General features: G+C 40.0%; 1 protein-coding gene across 4 annotated transcripts in view; it reads right to left on the reverse strand.

Moving 5' to 3' along the window:
* LOC103151010 (proprotein convertase subtilisin/kexin type 4-like) overlaps positions 1-18,416 on the reverse strand; it is a 215,007-nt gene that overhangs the window by 113,755 nt on the left and 82,836 nt on the right. The window lies entirely within an intron of this gene.

The following is an 18,416-nucleotide window of genomic DNA, read 5'->3' on the forward strand; positions in this document are numbered from 1 at the left end:
GTGAGTGTGTGAGGACACCTGGCTTTTCTGCATGTGTGTGTCTGCGTTCGGCGGCGCCTGCTGCTGCACTCTATCTCTTTGCTCCGGCAGCGTTCCCGTTGGCCCACGGGGTCAAAAACACACACAAATCAGACACCGAGATGTCGGGGAGCTCAGGAGGGGGGGAGGGGGAAGTACTGGAGTCGTGCCTAAGCCGATGCGGAGAAAATGAGCCGCCACACCTGATCCTTTACTGTACAATAAAAGAGCAGGAGACAACAGGCTGCCTCAGAGACACGGAGGTGAAGAAGAGAGGTTAAGGAGGAGGACGACGTCGGAGGAGGGAGGATGTAAACCGTGTAACACTGATATCAATATTTCCGTAATGAGGCTGCGCGTAGCTGATAATTTTCATACGGAAGTGTGAAAAAGAAGACGGAGCGCGTGTGTGAGGAGAGAGACGGGAGGGTGTGTGTCACCACCCACTGAGGGTGAGACTTCCTGGCCCTGCACCGTGCTCTCATTAATCAGCTCAGTATTTAAAAAAGGACTGGACACTCGGCTGCAATTACCTGCCTTTGTCAGGAATATGCGTGTGTGTTTGTGAGAGTGTGTGTGGTGCTTTGAAAAGTGAGTGGCAAAGAGACAAATCTTGGGGAGAGGAAGAGTTTGATGACAGATACAAGATAAGGGGTGTAGGGGATGGAAAAGCCCGGAGCTGGATGGTGTGCAAAAAAAAAAAAAAAAAAAAAAGAAGAAGGAGGAGGAGAGGATATAAAGAGGAAGAGAAGACAAGCTGAGAGACGAGAGGGGAAGGACGGTGAGGACTGCTGGGGAGGAGTGGGAGAAGTGAGAAAATAAAAAGATGGAGATGGAGACAAACAGAGAGCAGAGGATGTAATGATACAGGAAAGAGTTGACTTCTAAAGTGGGATATTAGTATTCAAGCAGCAACAGTTGCCCTCCCTCTTCCCTTCCTCCCCCCATCCTCTCGCCCTGCTGCCCCATCAGCCCCGGCGGTCAGCGCACGCGTCCTGCAGCGAACTTGCAAAAAAAAAAAAAACAGAAAAAACACAGGGCTTCAACTTGGAGCGTGAAACGTTTGCTTTGACGGGTTCAGATGGAAAAAAAAAAAAAGAAGCTTTTTTTTCTCCTGTGTGTGGGCCTCAACTCCCCGCTCTCATTTTAACTGTAATTATTTCTGAAATTCATGAGCAAATTGCACTCGCAAGTTGAAACCTTTTCTGTCAATCAGTGAGTAAACACAAGTTGAAATTTCTTGTTATTTAAAACAAGTGTGAATCAGAAGAACAGTGGCAAACGCCCACATGCAGAAACGGTGATGCAGGAGAGCCGATGTACAATAAAGATATAAGAAGAAAGAAATGGATTATGCAAACATCTTATGGGTATTTACATTACTAAAAAAAGAGAGAGAGAGAAAGAGAGAGAGAGTTGATGAAAACGCGGTTTCACAGTTCTGGTCTCACTGTCCACTCTAAGTGTCAAGTTTTCAGTTCAGCTCTGACTGCCAGAGATGAGGAGGTAGGAGGAGGGAGAAGATTTAGCTGCCAAAGTCCACCTCGCTTTGGATGCTTAAAACGGACTTTTCAATATTCTAATATGCATATAATGGAATATTTATAAACATTTCCTTTAGCTTAACACCATATCGCGCAAGGGGGATATGTAGAGATTTTATAGAGCTCTTCATATTTTGAACTTGTCAAGTTACGACCTCATGTTTGACGTATTTCATTAGGATTTTAAGTGAAACACCAGTAGAAAGTATTGTGTAAATGGTATTTCTGACAGAGGTCTGCCTTTTAAAAAGTATTTTAAAAATTGCAGTGCATTAGCCTGGTCCGTTTCCTTCCAACGCAATTCCACTCGATTAACATCTCCCTTCAGTTGTTTGTCTGGGATTTCTCCCATTGAGCTCAATTTCTCTGATTGAATTTTAACTGGGCCAACAATAACATTGATTTTCTGTTATGTGTTAGACTTGTAATCTATCTATATATAGTTGTAGTTTGGCTATAGATGTGTTTCCATTACAAATATGCACAAAACTTTGTCAAAATTCCGCTAATGTCGAAAAAACTAAATTTAGCTATTTCTGTGTTTCCCTTAAATAAGAAATGTAATTAACATCACATGAATACGTTTGTTCATGCAGTAAGTCACTAAGAAAAGCACCACATCTCCATTCTCCAACTACTTCTTGTTGACTTCTTCTTCGTGCTTTGCGTTGGCAGCAACATCCGGTTCTCGATCATGTGACTCGTGTGATGCGGAAAAAATGTTCCCATTGCAGTTTTGTGAAATCCCATTAAGGTTAAAGATATATTTAAAAAATTCTAACATAAACAGGTTTTATTGACACAAATCTTCCTCTCTAAACCATCTTATTATCCCCTTCAGCTTCACAAGAAATCTGGAAAAGGCATTTTCATTGTTCATTTCATTTCATTGTTGAAAGTTTGTTTCGTTTGTGGAAGTGTGAATGCGCAATCGAACCATGATGCGGATCGAAAAAGCAAACTCTGCTCTGCCTAAAAACCTAGGTGTCGTTTAGGTGAAGTGAACTCTGGGGCGGTTTGAATGCACATGTGAATGCCAAGCAGACCAAAGACTGCTTCAAAATCAGGAAGCAGACTATGGCACAGGGAATTATGGGTAAATACAACCAAAACAATTCTGAGTGTCTAGGGATAGCTGAAGACATGGCTCATGGTCTTTCACCAATGATCAAAGAGAAATCTTACCACCATCTGATGCCACTCCATGTTTATTACATTTAGTCAACAATGAAGTTGCGCTTAGTGTCTTCTTCAGAGGTTTTCATGTCTTTCTTTCAGTGGTTGTTGGTGCAGCGCCATCACACGTGAGGAGATGAACAGATTTTTCAATTAGTTTCACAGTGCAGTGTGAAAGCAAACCGAATCAATAGAAACCAAGTTTGAACAGAGTCTGCCAGACTATAAGGTGTGAAAACATCCCTAAAGCGTATCTTTTTGCAAATCTCTGCATGTGTAAGTTATTTTTCATACAACTTTTTCCCTCTTTCTATCTGACATCCAGGTAATCCCTTCTGAATCCACACACAAGACCCAACTCACACCGATGATCCTCAGAGCCTCTATTAACATGTCTGCATGTATGATTTTCTTTTGCGCAGCTTAAACTACTTCCCGACTCCTCCTCTGGCCTCATTCGCCGCTTCCCTCTCATTTGACTAATTATATTCTCCGAGAACGCTGTTGACAAATTCATTTGGAAATCCATTAGTCCCGTGGCGTTGTTTAAACAATGTGAACGTTAATGTCCATTGCTCTAATACTCCTGATTCCCATTCTAATAGCCGTCTGATAAATCAGGTTATCTGCGACACCTTCTACACACCGTGAAGAGCGGAAATTAGAGTATTATTAACTATCGGCGGTGCTCTGTCGTGTCCGGGTGTGTTAGGAAAAAAGAGGAGAGAAGATGACAGACCTTCGGTAGGGAGGAAGGAAGAGAGAGAGAGCGAAAGGACAAAAATAGAGAGAGAACAAAGACACCAGAGAGAAGGGTGAGTTAAAGAAGACCAGAGGGGGAAACAGAAAGAAATAATAAGGAACATGAAGAGCGACAGGACCAAAGGGTGTTGAATGTAAATGAGGTTAAGTTAAACATTAAAGAGGGAGGACTGGAGACACAAAGTAAAACACGAGGAAGAGAACAAGAAAAGGATCAATCCAAGGAAACACTGAAGGCTTTTTACCTCTTCACTTCCACTTAAGATTGAAACTTTTATTAATTATTTGGAAACTGTTACATCGGTCTGCACTGAACTTCACTGGTGGGTTCGACAGATTTTCTCTGACAAAACTTGAAATCAACAGAAAAAGTAAACAGCCCTTCTTAATAGCGAACACATATCAGAGTTTACTTTTAACTACTCACTCATTTCACATAATTAAACAGATGACAATGTTTTAAAAAAGATGTGTTCTTAATTGAATGTTTTTGTGGCAGCACCTTTAGCAATACCTGTACTTTGTAATGAGACGTGAGCTGTTGCAGGTGGTTTCTTCTTCTCTTCTTGAAACAAAGGGCACCTGAGGTTTGAAAGGTGGCGTCTCCGCTCTATAATTTTTTTATATTTTTCCTGGACGTTTAACAGGATCGAGATCTTTGTTCATGGAGTGTCATTAAAAAAAGTAGCTGAAGGTCTTTTTTTTCTTGTAACTTTATGTTTTGGGTCATTATCTTGCTGGAGAACACATGAGCTACAGATAAGACTGAACTCTGACACCAGGCCGTATGTTTTCATTCCACGATGTTTGGCAGTCATCGAGACTCATTCACTTTTTTCTGCACTCGTTCTTGATTCTGCGTGCAAAATATCCAAAGCAGCACAAAAGCAAACCAGTTCATCCCTTATTTCCTGACAGCTAAAGTCGTATTTTCTCATTTTCGTTGCAGTATTTCCTTGATGTCTTAAAATACATTTACGTTCATCACTCCACTGAACTCAAATATTGTCATTTAACCTGCTGGAAAGCTCCGACATTGTGCCAACATAAAATGTGTAGTAATGAAACAAAATTGGTCTATTGACCTAAGTACGGTGCATAAAGAGTTCAGCCATAAATGAGAAAAATAAATGAATAAAAGAAAACGAATACATAAGAATTACACTGCTTTCATTGTTGATTTATCTATGAGTTATTGTCACCAAAGCTAAAAATGTTACACTTTTAAAACCTAAAAGTTTGTTTCCTTTTCATATCCATTTTGTTATTAGGATTAATTTATTAGGCTCTCAGTGAAAAGCCTAAATACCTGAACTACCGGAAATAATAAAACTGTATAGATACCAGCAGTCTTGGTATTTGCTTCATCTGGATCCTAACTGCTATCTACATTACCAAGCCGACATAATTATTTAAGATGGTCTGAATGATGCTTAAATAATCATTTGAAATCAAGCACCTCAAACCCCCAGAGTAATTTCACTTCCTTATCTAACAACCGTATTGAGCTCTTATTTTAAATTCTGAAGAAGGCGAACGTTATAAATTTTTTATTTAATCAAAAGCCGGTCATCTACGACCCGCTCTGTCTGGGTCAACCTTATTATCCGAAATAAGCCAATTTCTCCAATTTCCTGACCGCATCTCCGGCTAAAACTTCCCTGCCTCCCGTCTCTCCTGTTCTCTCTGCCCCGGCTTCCTCCTCACTTCCCTCTGAACGCTTGGCGAGCGCCGAGAGGAAGCCTGTCGGTGTCAGTATCCCTCCCCGCCTGCAGAGCCTGTCGGAGAGTGTGGATGAGACACGTCGGCCTGATTAGCCGCATGTTTACCTACCACCATCACTACTCTCATAACCAGAGGGCTTTAAGGGCACCGCCGGAGGATCGGCTCCACACACGAACCAACCCACACGGAAGCGCGGCTAATAGACACCCTGTGCTTAGCACTCCTGGTGAAAGTGTCTGATGTGTGTGTGTGCCATCGTGCCCCTGTTGAGTCGCCCACCATGGCACAGTCCTCTTAATTAAGAGGAGTGTGTGCGTATGTGTGAGTTCTGGGGGCGGAGCAGCTGGCAGGAGGCACTGGGGCCAGAGAACATCTGCAGAAAGGCTGCAAACACACACACGCACACGCACGCACACACACACACACACACGCACACGCAGACATAAGAGATACACAGTAATGGCCGCTTATACACACACTGTCACTGCTCTGAGTGCCCATAATAGAACAACACACACTGTGAACACTTGTCAACAATCTAACCGGCAAGAAAAGAAACCTAGAAACACACGCAGGACCGGGTTCAACACTGCCAACGCCGCCGCCGCCAAGCCAGTGGGACTGTCACCATGGCAACCCGCGACCGGTCATGTCACCATGGTTTTGCAAAGACGAGTGACGGAAAAGAGAGTGGGAGATGGGCAAGTGATAAAAAGAGCAAAAGACAAAGAGAGAGAAAAAGAGAGAGAGAGACATTAAAACAGTCCCCACAATGCTCAGCTTTGCTCTTGTTACGAAACAAAAGAGTACAGAGAAGAGAGAGGAAGAGTCAGAGAGGATCCGGAGACGTGTCAGCGTCTGTGAGGAGGTCAGCAGCTCGGAGGGCTTCTGATGCACCGCAGGGACCTCAGAAATTACCCTCCTTTTTTATTCAATAAGTCACAAGGAGCTGTGGGGCTTTTTTTGTTTTTTTTTTCTTAACACAAAAACACACATCTGATATCATCATGATAATAGACGCCTGAGGGGCAGAATAAGGAATGGAGGCTCTGTCCTTGCTGTGGGGCAAAGGTTAAAGTCAGGAGCAAAGGATTAAAGCATCATATCTGTTGTTTCAAGTTCACCTTATCTCCTACAGCGATCTGTCTCAGACCTTATAAGGCGTTTTATTTTCTTTTTACCTCTATCGTGACTTTTTTTGAAACTCTTTATCTAACAAGTTCTAATTATCTGTGAAATTAAAAAGCAGTTTGGCTGATGAGCTTTAAGGAACTTACATTTAATGCGATCTTAGCACGAACATAGAAACTTTGAGGAAAAGTAAGTGTTATTTTGGACAAACGAGATTCTCAGTTACTCAAAATATAGTAATATGCGTATGACTATCATTTTTTGTAGTAAATATCGTATCAATAATGGAGAAAAAAAAGAACATACATGGACAGTCTAACCTAATCAAGGGCAGCAGGGGTCAAATGTGCAACGATGCCCCAGTAGAACTGCATCAAAACACTGAGGCTGAAAGATTTCTCTACATCAGAGTGTCACCAACCTGTGTGAAACTGAGAGCTTCTTTATGATTACTGAGTAATACGAAGGTCTACCAGGTTGATTCAGTTTACTTCTAATTATGTAACTTATTGATTAATGATTTATCTGTTTTTGGAGCACCTCCTATGGTCTTCAGGGGCAACCTGGTCTACAGTTATGACACGAAGCCATAAATTTCCACTTTGTGTTTAATCTTTCAGTGTCCATGAGGAAGTTCTGCTAACCTTGAGGATTCAGACAGCAGGGAATGTTAGGAGAAATATCATTAGCTCTGATATTTCAAGAGGTAACGCATCAAAAACTATTTCTTAGCATGTTGAATCAAGGAGGGCGCTCTGGATGTTGGGCATAAGTAAGTAAGTATGTAAGAAAGTGTAACTTCACCCATTTCTACCTTTTGTTGAGCATCTTCCAGCTCCATTTTGTCACTTGTAACTGTAGGGTGAGTCAAGTTCAAATCATCTGACGTGTGACTGACAGGAGCGGAGCCGCATGCACATGCAGTGCGCTGCTCTTGTTGCAGTCTGATTAACTTCTGCACCTCAACAGGTTAAACTATCTACTCCTCTATTTATGCTATAATAAGTAGATTAACACGACTCGATTTTCTTTCACTGTGCTGTATGTGCTGCGAGCTTCATTCTGGTCCGACCCGGTCAGATCTAAACTCTACCAACAAGATCAAAGATTCTCCACCAAACCCAATAGTGGGCTAAAAGGTCCTTCTTACATATTCATTCAGTGCTTCTTGCCAAATCCACCTACAGAGTTTTCAACAAAATAAAAGTTAAATGTAAGCAAATGGGAATACAAATGGAGCACCAATCTGCTAAATGTATTCATATTTAGTTTGATTTGTGAGATTATGCTAAAAAGGAAACACCAAAAAAATAAATAAAAAAAGCACCTCAGTTTGACCACTTCAGTCTCAACCCTTCCACTTCTTTGTGTCTCTGGCACTTAAACACAAGCGAGTGAGATTTCTTCTTTTTTTTTTTTATGGCTTCGTCCATATGTGTTAGAGAGATGTAGTGTGACATGAGATGTATGCATATTGGTTAATCGATATTTGTACAGCTTGGCCTTCTCTATACCGTATTGATCTGTATCTGGAGCATAGAGTGTACGTGTTTGACTCCTGACCCCAACAGCGCCATAAAGTCAGGATATAATAAACCAACGTGTCAGTGTGTCCGCACCAGACCGAGCAAGCCGCTCCAGTGAGGAGGAAAATAAAATAAACCACAGGTACTGCTTACTTTTTATTATGGTCAAATGTTCCAATAGGACGATTTCAGAATATTTTACAGACACTGGGAGTGACTGTAAAGATATTTATTAGCAAAATAACAGCATAGAGATTGCAACGTGCAACCTGAGGTGCTTTAATGAAGGCGGCACTGAACGAGGTGAGAGTTTATTTTTACACAGCTATCTGTCTCAAATATTCGACAAAATAATAGAATCTTGCTAAACTATATGAGTAACATGTCTGACTAAACTGAATTAAATTCAAAATCTTTTAATTGAGAAAACAACCGTTTTGATAGATGCTTGGCATACTTTTAACTTTAGCACTGCAATATTATTGGTTGAAATCAGTTTTGTCCTACCCAACCTGACAGATGTTGTGAATTTTATGTCGATTTTGCCATGATTTCCTTCTCTAGAAACTTTAAAACAGCACAGATTTGGTGTCTAAAATATAAATCATAAGGCCAGGGAAACACACAAAAGATTATGTCAACAAATCAGAAAAGGATTTTAAAAAAACAAAACTTTAGCGCTGTAAAACTGTCACCGTAAGAAAAGGCGGAAATACGGCTTCCAATTCAATAGAAGAAAGACTTTCCACCATGAAGATGTCAATAATATCCCAATGTTTAATCTTAAGCTTAAACTGAACGCAACATTACCAACCACAAATAATCGCGGAAAATACTCAAATGATAAAATGATATGAAAACATTACTTTTTAGAAAAAACTAAGTATTTTTTAATTGAATTGAATGATAGACTATTTTCTTGCAGTGTTTTGCTGAAGAAGTCAACAAACTCCAGTTAAATTTTTTTATTTTTTTATTTTATTTTGCATGAAACAGATTTACAGCAAAAATGTGAACTGAATTATATAATATATATGATAAAAAAACATGACTAGAAATTTTATTTTATTTAGCAGCAAAATTGTGCTGTTTAACAAAGAGTATGGAAACTCCTCTGTGCTGCTGTAATTGTGCTGTTTGCATTTCTTTCTCTCTTTGGCGCGTGGTGACGCTTTCAGCTGCCAACATCCACAACATGTGATTGAATACATCTTTAACTTTTCCAAATTGTTTCTCGGTATACCACAAACTTTAACGTAATCTGTTTGGATTTCATGTGACAGAGAAACACAAACGCACGCTTTAAAAAAGAAAAATGTAAAAGAAGTTTACCACAAGCCTTATAAGGACACAGCATGATAAGGAACTCCATGTGTGGCAGTAAACTAAAGCTAAATCTCTAACTTCTTCTTCCTCTACTTCCCTTCAATTTAGTATTGATAAAAACACTTTATTTTCTGCTTGTCCCACAAATCTTGCACTAAAACAAAAGTGAAATGCTGACGATCAACACAGAAACATGTACACGACTTCCTTAAATGTAGAAATTCCCCCGCAGAAGGAGATCAGCTTTGTTGCTTCAAATGAAGCAGCACGAAATAAATCTGCGATGGTTAATTTAGGGACTCTTCCGCCGAACACTATAATAAAGGGACATAATTATTGTGCGCACATGCATGTTTGCGTACGTGAGTAAAGAGGTAATGACAGCACATTCTGGTTCAAGCCAAACTCGGCATTAATGATGGACCGAGATCGGCTTGAGCTGTGGGATCAAATGCGCCGTCTGCTGAATAATGGAACACACGGGGAACGACGGCGGTCCCATCCGGACCACAGACAGAAGCTTAATGTATAGCAGGTACACCAAGTGTGTCGGCAACAAGAGGAGGAATCACTGCCACGTCTACACACTATCTATATCTGTGTGTGTGTGTGTGTGTGTTCAGATTACAGTTTGGTATGGTTGTGACAGTGCACAGAAACACACTTGTGTGTTGTGTTTATGATCATGTCAGCAATGTGTGTCACTCATCAATAATGTAAAACACTTGGTTCCCCCCCTCCTTTAAAGTGACACTCCCGTGTTCCACATAATTAACTCTCTCTCTCTCTATCAACTGTGCACCCACACACACACACACACACACACACACACATACACACGCGCACACACACACACACACACACACACACACACGCACACATGGCAGAACACAGCTGAAGGAACAGCACAATAACCTACAAATATAAATGGGCTCAACATTTGAAAAATACCCAGAAAAATCCAACGAGAAGTCCTGTTCCAAAAATGGCTTTGATATAGTGCGAAACCTTAAGAATATTTTCAATCTTATTTCGTTTACACGAATAAATCCAGAAATGTACATACGCTGCACACAAGTTGTATGTAAATGTCACAAAACCTTTTTTTCTCCGTCTGACATTAAATCAGACTAAATGTTTCCTCCTGTTTTTCCCTGTTAGGATTGTTCTACTTCCTAAATGCCAGACTAATGAGAAATGTAATTTTTTTTAAAGAGAATCTTTTTATCACTTTCTTCTGCATCACATGTTTACACACATTCCTTCAGTATTTGGTAGAATTATGTTGAAACATTTCATGTCTCCTTCCATAGGCGTTCCCCCTGAGAGGACGAATGCAGCTGAGTCAGGTGTGTGGGTCGCATGGCTCACCCACAATGAATGAGATCTACTTGCAAATTTTCTATTGGTTTCTCAATAAGGGTTTGGCAATGACTTTATAATCCTTGAAGTAGTTGTTTCTTCCTCTCTGAGTGGCCTTTCAGTACATGTCAGAACAGGACTTGTTTTGTTATGGATAATTATTCTCTGTTCCCAGCTTCAATCAGCATCTTCACACTTTGATCCACATAGTTTATGACAAAACACAATCTGTTCAAAGGGGTAGTATTATGCGTTTTCCAGGCACATGTTGCAATTTTACAGCACAATCAACTAACTATATTTCCTTCAGTTGTTATAAAAATGCCGTATTTAAATCAAATATTTCTTAAAAGAAATTTGACTTCTTAGTTTAACACCTTGTAATTGGGCCTCTGTCTCTTTTAATACTCCTGCAATTTCTGAAACGCAACCTTCAGGAAGTCATCACAGCTCCTCTACTAACCCTTTAACAACGTTTCATGAATATAATAATGAGCTCAGCTGATGCACAGTTCCACCAGGTGTGTTTGCTAATTGCTGCTGGCTAGTCTGAAGGAACTGAGTGGGTGAGAGCGGCTCTGTGAGGCAGAACCTCAGTAACTGCAGCTCCGAGCAGGAGCTTCGAAGGTGGAGCTAGGTCCAATCAGGTGTTTTGCTCAGCTGAACGGTTGCCATGGGAGATTAAAGGACTTCTCAAACATGTATGAGAGAATCAAGGCAACACTCCAGGTGTGTTTTTAAATAACATTATAAGTTCATGTAAAGCCCAACAATGTCGGTTTCACATAATGTGGTGCCTTTAAAAAACAGATGAACGTGGTACTTAGAGTTAGGTGTGAGCATTTATCATATTGTTTATTATGTATCACAATAAATTGTCCCAGATATGAATTTTGATTTATTGTTGTCATGATAAATTCCAATTAATGGTGTTTAAAATCCATTAAGCTGTCCGTATTGTTGGGGTTGTTAGTTTTACTATTTTCTCCACTGTTTGTCCAGTGAGACCATCAAACAACTGGAAAATATGGTCAAATGTAGTAACTGTGTACAGTTTAGTGACACAAGTCATACATTTTTATGTCAAGAAGAGTATTTGTTAAACTGAATGCTATCTCACGCAGTAACACAAAGTACTACATGGTCCTCATCACCACTTCTATTGCTATCTCAAAATACTGTGATAAAACTAAAAGTCCATTTGATAATCACACCAAAAAATTAACCATTGTGTCGATCAAAAGTCGTCTAAGCTGATTTTTTAAATCTTTTTTTTAATGTCACACAAGAAAGCAGGGTGTGTGAGATGGTACCATCAAGAGGAGGGTGTGATCAAGGTGAGGTGCAGAACTGTTCTCAGGCACAGAACATCATTTAAAAAGAAAATCCATCAGATTGTTTTTCTCTCTATGGGAGGGAGTGTCGACATGAAGCAATTTGTCAAACATTTCCAGGGTCACAAAGATCATGTGACTGTTGTGTCTGAACATCTTTACATACTGTAGGAGCTAAATGATAAAACGATTTATTGTTTATCATTTATTGTGATAAGTTTATTATCACAAGGAGATTTTGATTTATCATTAACACGATAAATTCTAAATAATGATGTTTGAAATCCCTCAAAACCGTTTGTATTCTCCACTGATCAATTAGAGTATTGATAAATATTGAAATACGTTTGAAAATATGTTTCAATGTAGTTATTGTGAGGAGCTTAGTAATACAAATCACATTTTGGTATGTGACTTATGTCCTAAAGAAGCATATTACAAATGGGAATGTTTTTTCCAGTATTTGTGTTTGTGCTAAAAATGTTGCGACACACAGTCACAGTCATACAGTTCCCCCAAAAAGGAGTCATAGATAGTTAATGTCGCCACTTTTATCGTTATCACAATAGTACCAGAAAGTATTGTGATAAAGCTTTAAGTCCATATCGCCCACCCCTAGTGGGAGGCCATATCAGAATCAAATTTTGTCTCTGTAGCAGAGTTACCGAGACAAAAATGTTGCATTTTGGGTTTACCTCATCCAGTCAAGTGTCGCTGTTCCCAACACCGAGTCATTTGCGGTTTACAGAACTCACAGCCACAGTGTGTGATCACATCGTAACCTCAATATTTTTATCCAGACTTTCTTCCTGTTTTAGTATTTTCTTCAAGTCTAAACCCAGTGGAGATCAGAGGTTAACAGACGGAAATGTTCATCATCATCTTGATGGTACTTTCTTTTTTTAAATGGCCAACAAAATATAATCAAGCGAAAAAAGAGCAATGATGGTGATTACTTGAAGTTTTTTTTGTGTGTGTGTGTCATTAGATTTTCCTCCTTTGTGATGCATGAAACAGATTAAAATAGTCAGAGTTTCCGTCCGGCGAGGATCTATTTTCTGACAAAGCTTCGCTTTTAAATTGTGGCTCAGCAAGGAGATGTGTAAAATACCACAGACAGACACGAAGAAACACATCTGCACACAAACATCCATAAGGAGTGAGTGGTGTTGATGCCAGCTTGGAGTGATGGTAATATCACAGACTGGAGGAGCTGCTAATGAACAGTGCGAATGGGAAGAAAGGCTCCAGCTCAATCCACTAATTGCCTTAAAAGCTTTTCGTACAATTTACCCTGTCAACAGAGATGGTGGTAGTGGTGTGTATGCATGTGTGTGTGCATATGTAGGTGTCTGTGTGGGTGGGATGTGGGAAAAGAAAAAGAGATAATTTTAAGAAAACATATTGTAAGAAAGCAAGGAGGGGGGGAAGAAAAAGAAAGAAAAAGCACAATGCTTTTACACCTACGCAGGCCCAATCAAACACACCGTGTCTCTCATGCAGCAAGACGTCTTATTTAGCCGAAGCCATTTCAGACCCGCAGCCTGTCATTTCAGCAGCTCCCCCCCATTCCTTCTCCAAAAGAGCCGAAAGCGCACACGTACAACGACTGTTCATTCCGACGCACGCGAATCCGTCGGCTGCGTGGGGTACAGACATCTTTTCCACGCAGAAACGCTCTGCTCGGCAGGGCACTGCAGCTGGAGCCAGGCCTCGTTAAAATAAAAAGCCTGCTGAGTATTTTGAGCAGCACTAAGGCGAGAACATTTTCCAAAACACAAGCGGCTCCCATTTGTGCTTCCTCGCTGCTGCGTGTTGGCCTGTTGCTCGAGATCCTCCCCTCCTCCCTCCCAGCTCCAGAGTCGCACGCTGCAAAAAGCAGGTCCGCATCAACATGTTGATGAAGCTGACTGCACCCGAGGAACTTTAACTAAGCCTGATTCACCGTGGCAACGTTAAATAGTGTTTTATTGAGAGCCGATGGATTCTGTAAAAGCCGAGGGAAGGAAGTATGTTTTATTTGTCTTCTGTGTATTTCCTAAAAGGATCAGGTTGATGCCTGTCTACTGCCAAGTCTGCTAAGTCTAATATTTACTTTCTGTCTATTCTGTGAAAGTATTGCTGCTGTGGCCGCTGCGCTGCCACAGGCCGCTGTGCTGTGTTTGATTAGCTGATGTAGTACCTGGAAAAAAGTCAATGTATTATTACATTTTTAGAGTAAGCACAGTGAAAAACAGCAGTAAGAGGCTGCAATTCAGTTAAGGTAATAGATTTATTTCAATTAGGGGCAACAAAAATAGGAAAAAATGAGAGCAGTTGTAAGAAAAAGCCGTTTTAGTTTGAGGTTGTAAGGCCTCCTTTATAAAAGTCAATCATAAATTCAAGGCTTTGGATGGAATAAACCAAAATGTTAATATTAATTCCAGTGGCATTAAACATTTTGGTAAAATTCGAAGATTGTATGAGCTTAAATCAAGCAAGGGTACAAATAATTGTGAGATGAACTGTGTATAGCTGTTTTTTTCTAGACTTTCCTAACAAAGGAAAGCTCTGGTCGTTATTTAGAGTTTACCATAATCAGATGATTGACAAGTCGAACTTTTGACTTGCGTCAAAACAGCAGCACCTCCAAATGGGGGGCTTGAGGGAACCATGTCCACCCTGGGAATATATTGATGACCCCATTGGTGCCCCTGGATAATCATGGTCAGCTTCAATCAACACAAAGATGTGAAACCTGATGATTTTTTATTGTTCTTGTTGCAAAATATCTTTGTTGTGGAGCTGATTTGTTTTTACCACTTCATTAAAATAGCATTTCCAACATATCAGTTTTAAAATACCAAAATGGGATGTCTGTCTGGTTAGCTGTTCCTCCACTGAAGAGTGATTTTTTTCACTGTTCTACAAACTCATTGCAAAATAACTTAGTAAACATTTAGTTTACTAAAAGCCATAGAGTAATGTTATACAAATTCAAAGGATATTAAGTCTCAGATTTATCATTTTCTATTTCAAACAGATTTTGATTTCCTTTGATTTCTACCAAAACAACACAAACATTTGAAATTAGGTAGGATTACAAAATGTTAATGTAGACTACAACATGAATTCACTGAATCCAAGATTTAGCACCAACATTTTATATCCTCAGACATAAGATAACAAAAAGCAAAACCTGGCTCATGTTCAGCTAAGGTTTTTTTTTGTGTTTTTTTTTTCAAAATCACTCAGTAAAAGTAAAAGTATCACTTAGTTTCAGGATCGGTTGTGTTTGTGCTGACTTTTCAAAAACATGCATATCCATAAATTATAAAAACAAAACATGTATCGGACGTCACTACACCACCATCTGTTCCACACCTCACACTTAGACCTGCTAGTATGTTTTATAGCGACAACAATATGCTATAAGGGATGATCAGAAACACAGAAAACATGCTAATTTAATTATATACGACACTGTTTAAAATATCCAGTGAATTCCCCCTTTGTCTGTCTATAGGCAAATAACATTTCTTTCCACTGAAGAAACACATATGCACGAATATGTGTTTGCTTCACTAAGTTTGTCCTGTTTAAATTCAGAGTTTATTCCTGGTAATGCTTCAAACGGAACCATCTGCAGATCTTTAAAACTATTTTTCGGCAAGAGCTTTACAGTAGTCCACATGTGAGGACACAAATACATGAATAAGGACCTCTGCATTTTCAGATGATAAAGCTTCTGGTGATGTTCCTAAGATGGTACAATCAGACTTAGTTACCTCTTTTAGATGAGTCTCAAAAGAAAGCAGAGTAGAAACATAGAAACACAAGCCCAAGTTCTTGCACTTTTATTACATAATCATCAGATTTCAAGGTGAAATTTTGAGACAAAGTTAGGTTTCTGAGGTCTGATGATCCGAATCTATAGCATAACGGTGAAAGGTTATGTTACATGAAAGCAAAAGAACACCAAGAGACAGAAAATAGAGTGAAAATATGAACAGGCCAAGGATGAGTGTTCATATGTTCCGTGTTGCGGTCTGCAGCAGCTCTGATATCAAGAAGTTGTGTGTCTTACTCGAATGGAGGGATCCAGAACTCATCCCCAAGAGTCAGTTGTCTGTTAGCACAGACGTCACAGAGAAAGAGAGCTGACCCCGGGTCGACACCAAAACCAATACCTCTAGACAGGCAGCACACATGTGCAAAGACAAGCTCCTGATCCCCACCCTACACACACACACACACACATCCCCATAGCCAGAAAGCCAATAACTGCAGCCCATTATTGAGCTGGCCTGGTCTAAGTTCTGACACAAGCCACAATTAACCCTTGAATCCTCAACGGGCCGCTGGATGTTCATTCAGAGCTGCTAACGAGGCTAAATGTGAGAGCAGTGGCTTCGTTAATGAGACAGGATAACTGTGCTGTGTTCCAGCCCGAGCAGGTCAGCTCTCACTGGCCCTGATGATCACACTCGGCTCCAGACTCATGCCAGAGCAGCTCGACTGGAGTTACTTAGTTTTGTTCCCGGAGCCTCGACAGCCAACTGCCGTAGCACCGACGAAGCAAACTTCCCGTGTGTATATATACATGTATGTGTGTGTGTGGACCTTTAATTCTTCAAATTGCAATTTAATCTTTATTTTTGCAAGGCAACAGGTTTACCACACCATTAAGGAGTTTGCAGCGTAACAGCCGACAGTAGAGCCATGTTGAGAAGTTTTGCCTACGTTCTGGTATCATCTTCGTCATGGCTCTATACCTCTCCGCTCTACTTCAAAATCCATCCAGGCTAAATTATCTAAGAGTTTCTCATACAACAAAGAGAGGGTGGGGGGAAATGGAAGGGAAAAACTGTGATTTATAAACACCTTAACACAGGCAGAACTACAGAGGCCTCATTTTCCTTTTGGTTCTACTCCTGTATTTTGCCCACTGTTTATTTACCACCAGAGCAGTTATCAGACGCAAGTGTGCGGTGAGCGGAAAGGAGAACGCAGGGAAAAATAATTACCCTCTGCCTCAACCAGCTGGTTTGTTCATAAACACGCAATTATGATTTCATGGCAGTCCATTATATACGAGCCACTCCAGGGCAGAAAGCTTTGCCAAAGCGTGATCACTGAAAACATCTTAAAAAAACTCGCCGCAAAAGCAAACACCTCGACCGCCGGACGCAACGTTCTGATTTCCGCGAAGAGAAAATCAATTAGTCTTTATAAAACACGAGTCCGGTGGTGTTAATGCGTCTGGTCTGCAAAGGTTCTTCTGCATGGCTACGTGGTCAGAGGGCCACCGCAAAGGCAGAACTACAACATTCAATAGTTTACTACTATTTACAGCTTATATCTGGGTTCATATTAATAATAAAGACATAGCCCAATCCCTGTTAATGTTTATATTTATATAATTATATTTTCTGATTAAAATATGTAGGGTAGACAAAATTGATGGTAAACAAATGGAGTTTATCAGTGTAAAGCTTGAATAAATGGCTTTTTTTCCCGTTCCTGACCGTTATTTTTTATTTTAACTAGCAGACACAGTATTGGACGTGTTTGATTATTTTCTAATTTTGTATTGCTTTGTGTGCATATTTTCAAAATCCAACTGCAAGTAGTAGCATATCAACGTGAGTAATGTGCAGTAAAATCTCATTATTAATAGTATACACAGTATTTCAGCGACATGACAACGTTAATTATAAACATGTGACTTTAACGTAGCTCACAGCTTCACTGGAACATTTCTGAACTGGAACATGAAGCATGAGCCTATTGCACAAGACTGAACTGTAAATTCATTGGGGAGCAACTTCACTCGTTTGTGTAGGACCACACTTTTTCCACACATCTCACAGAACGTTGTGCAGGAGTGTGCTTGGTACTGCAACATGGTTGAGGTTCAAAGCAGATCAACAGGAACAAAATCAAACAGCAGATGAACCAAAATCAAATTTACTCTAAATTAGAAGTACCTTTTACAATTGTCAGAGCCTAATTGCACTGCTGACACAATATCATTTAGATCAATGCGAGAGAATTGTGTTTGTTTTAAATTTCACGTAGAGGAAAAAAGCCATTATTTATACTTGAGATGTCATAAACTGCCCCAAGACATTGTCCAGAGTTATGTTTAAAATTGAAAGTCTCAATAACTTGAACAAACAACACTGACAGTAGCTGTGATAAGTGATATATTCAGTGCCTTACAACAGAATTTAGACCTCAAACTTTTTCACATGAAACCACAAACACAATAACAGTCTCCAGCATTTTCCCATTATTGTCCTGAATCTTCTCGTCGACTCTGACAAGCCTCCGTGTCCCTGATGAACAAAAGCATCCCAACATCATGTTGATGTCACCACCATGTTCAGGATGACGTGCAGTGCTACTTTTTCACATAGCGTTTTGACCTGTAGGTCAAAAAGTTAATTTCTGGTCTTATTTGACCATAGTATATACTTCCATGGATTCTCCCCAGGCTTCCATAAAAAAATTTTTAAAAAAAAGAAAGA

This window comes from Poecilia formosa, unplaced genomic scaffold (genome assembly GCF_000485575.1).
Source record: "Poecilia formosa unplaced genomic scaffold, Poecilia_formosa-5.1.2 Scaffold0, whole genome shotgun sequence".
Lineage (NCBI taxonomy): Eukaryota > Metazoa > Chordata > Actinopteri > Cyprinodontiformes > Poeciliidae > Poecilia > Poecilia formosa.